We start from the raw sequence: 4,019 nt of genomic DNA, 5'->3' as shown, positions 1-4,019 counted from the left end.
TGATTACTTTGATTCTTTGATCTCTTTTGACACTGAATTGCTAATCAGACAACGTGTAACTTCACTCCGCCTAAAACAAGACAGAAATAGCTGAACAGAGACAACGGATATAAATGAACAAGAGCAGTGCATCATGGTTTTATAGTGTATGTGTGCGACATGTAATCAGCCACAGCATTAAAACCAGTCTCCAGTTTTAATGCCGTGGCTGAATAGTGTATACATTATGCTGTGTGTGTTCATGCGTGTGCATTCGACATGTGGGCTTGTTTGTGAGTGTGAGAGTGTATTTTTCTCTGGCACGTCTGTGTCAGAGGGGTCGGCGGGTTGGGTGTCCGGGGTATGTGTGCCGACATGATGAGTATGTCTCTGGAGAGCACAGCCAAGCAGAACTGTGATATGCGGAGGGGGGCCTAATTATGGTGTGACACTGGTTCAATGTGCTGCCCTCAGCACTGCTGACCAAACACTTCTAATGGGACATGCAGGTGCCAGAGAACATGGGAAAACACAAGGAGGGGTGCTTAATAAATAGATGATCACATCAGTTTCCCCCTCTCTTCCTCTCTGGGTGATTAAAGGCAGCTCAGGCTGAGCTTCATTAAAGAGCAGAAGTAGCATTACTCTCACTATAGGAAGCTGACCGCATCGACACCTGAATGTGTTTTACTCCTACCGGGTTTCACTGATTGTTGTGTTGTTATCATAAATGATTCTCAAAACACTGTGGTGCTGGAGATGCTCAGTGAGTGCACCTCTAGATGAGAGAATGGGTAAAGGAGGCAGTCTGCAATGAATTACACTCACCATCTGCATACAAATCGGAGAGCCAGCGACGAGAGACAGAGTGGCCGACAACAGATTTAACATCTCAGTGAGCGGGTGAGGATGGTGTAAGCTGGCAGCTCCCATCTTCCCTTTCTCCCCTTCTACACCCTGTCTTCACTCAGCCAGCCTCCCCAGTGATGATTATGGCTGTGGTGGAGCTGCGGTGGTGGTGGCAGCGGCAGCAGCAGCAGCGGGCCAGCTGGCGTCCCGTTGGAAGGGTAGGTTGGGAGAGCGGCCAGCACGGACTGTCAGAGGCCTGCCAGGGCTGCCGAGGAGCCGGGCGCTCTCAATTCTGTTCAGCATGCTGCATTAACAGGGAACACATGCACACACACACACACACACACAGAAGATTTGGATCACTACATAGTACATACAATAATCTTCAGTGACTAGATTATATTCCCAATCCCATAACCTTCAGTTTAAGCCTACACGCTCACTTTCAAGCTTATGAGGCGAATCACGGCAGGATTTAGAGAAAAGGATAATTCTGACCAAAAACTATTAATTTGACCAGAACTGCTATGATTATAGCAGATTAATTTATTTAGGCAAATTCAATTTTTATATTTTCAACTTTGGGAAACTTTGACCTTTGAATTTGTATCATTGAATCCAAGCTGTGTTGACACTGCTGAATTTTGAAGGAACAGAGAGAATGGGAGAGCATAAAACTACGGAAGCTGACAAATTAGCTGCACCATTCAGATTCATATAAACCTTTTCTGTCAAATAAACAGCAATGCAGAGTTTTCCTTTGCGCAAAACTAACCACGACCAAATTTTGCAACTACCTGAACCACAAGTTTTATTTTTATTTATACAAATTTATATCCTAATTCTACCTTTAATCTAAATCCAAGGCTGAACTGTATTTCTCATTATATTCTAAATACCAGTGCACATGCACACACATATACTGACACTGCTGTTAGCAAGTAGTCTGTACACAGGTATGCAAAATTAAACAACACTTATGCTAGTGGCTCTGTGGGTGCAGCTGAACTTGGGCACACTGGGTTTTAAGGACAGTGCTAACATCAACATGCTAACATGCTTACAATGACAGTGTTAACATATTAAAGTTAAGCAAACGTCATGTTTACCATGTTCACCATCTTAGCTTAACGTGCTGACATGGTAACATTTGTTAACAGGCACTAAACACAAAGTAAAGCTGAGACCGATTAGAAGCAGTTGTGCAAGTATTTGGTCATAAACCAAAGTATTTGAAAAATTAAATTTCTGACATAGAAACATAGAACCAATAAAGTTATTACAACAATCCTGAGAGGGTCATAAATGTCAATACCAAATTTCATGGGTATCCATCTGATGGATGCTGAGATGTTTCACTCTGGACCAAAGTGGAGGACCGATTCTTGCAGCTGTGCTGTGTATCTCTCCATCTCCATCTTACACAATGTGTCATGTTAACATTCAAAACGTCTTTTCAGCCTTTTAACCCTTTTTTAATTTTCCATCTTTCTTTTCACACACTGACACCGTCGCCCTCCTGTCAGGCTGTCATATGTTCTGTTCGTCAATCTGCTCCCGTCTGTCAGTCTGTCTCTCCCCTCATTAACAGGGTTGTGTGTAGTGAGGCTCAGCGGACATTACATGCGCCATCTATTTGCCAGATGTTATTGCTTACACGGTGGCGATTTCATAAGGTGCTGTGACAATTTCATTAACTTGGGGGAAATCAGGCTCTTTTTCCCAGAGAAGGAGAAAATGGAGAGGCAAGAGAGGGTTCGGAGTCTGAAACGCTGTTACATTAGCAAGATGGGGGAGGAATACATCACCGAGGAATTACTGGGCACAATAGACACGGCAGAGCCATTCTCCTGTATTTTAATGAGATATGCTCAGCTCACGCTGCCTTCAGTCCTGTAGGTAAATGAAAATGCACCAGGATCACACGCCGAATTGTTACTGACAAGAACCTTGACCTGTTAGCAATGTGGCTGATTCTCCTATCTGCCCCTGTATGGATTCAAATTTTCAAATTGAGATGGGATGATATCAGACATATCCCATTTCAAGAACATATTGTGCTCTAAGAGTTAGCTCGCTGTAGGGCTTGGAGTGGAGAGAAATTGCAGTCCTGTGCTGCAGCTGCACAGTCACGTGGTTAATGGGGTTTCATTGAAAGCAGAAGACGAGGGGTGATAGCCCTTTCACTGATCACATTAGTCACATATCGATCTTGCCCCTCTGTCTGCTGGGTAAAGGTGAACACGCAAGACATAATCCTGTTAGCAGCTCTTTCCCAAACTACTCGCCCAGATAGAGAGGTATCAGTGATAACGGTTTCTATCTGCTTACATCTGAGGTTTCCCTGGAAGAGCTGTTCACAAGCTGCCTTCGTTCAGATTGGATCTAAATGTGCAATGTGCTGTTTTTTTGTTTTGTTTTTCTTTTTTTTTTCAGAAATGACAAAATTAGTTGTCTCTGTGTCTTTATCACTTTTGAAAGCTACATCTAATCTATACATCTACACACATACACCCTAGAGTTATTAGACACTGCATGTGCACACATAAATGTACATAAAGACACAGCTCCCACTGTGTGACGGCAGTGTGTGATTGCTAAAACAGATGAAGAGATAAAGGGGATTCATCAAAAAGCACAACGCTTATACTCAGTGGCCAGTGATGCATAATTCATTGCTGATCAAATCTGACAAGTTCTTATCTTCCTGTTTGGGGTTTGTTGTGGAACAATGCTGCGTCTTTCACGGCTGCATTGTCTCTGAATGCTGCGAGAGTATGAGTCTAATTTCCATTTTTGCAGTCAGGCCACATTAGCATACATTTCTCCATGCGGTAGTGAGGTTGGGGGGGGGGCACAACTTGGGTCCTCATCAGATAGGATTAAAGAAGGGACTCCGCTGGAGCAGAACAGATTCAGGAAGAGACAGGCAGAGATAGTGGGGAGGAGAGAGGGATAGAAGAGGGATGGAGAGGAAGGGACAGAGAAATAGCTGGACCATGAAACATGAGTCTTCGACCGAGCACATGGGTCCTCTGCAGTACATCTGAACGGAGTTATTAGATGGTATTTGAGCCTCTTAGTAAAAGTCACGTCTGCTCAGCTTTGATTTTCTCTTTCTTTACTGTTAACATCACTACCTCAAACATCCATTCTCCCACTCAGGGTCACCTCATCACAATGGCTCATAT

This window comes from Toxotes jaculatrix, chromosome 19, assembly GCF_017976425.1.
Source record: "Toxotes jaculatrix isolate fToxJac2 chromosome 19, fToxJac2.pri, whole genome shotgun sequence".
Lineage (NCBI taxonomy): Eukaryota > Metazoa > Chordata > Actinopteri > Toxotidae > Toxotes > Toxotes jaculatrix.
This window is presented reverse-complemented; position numbering follows the sequence as displayed.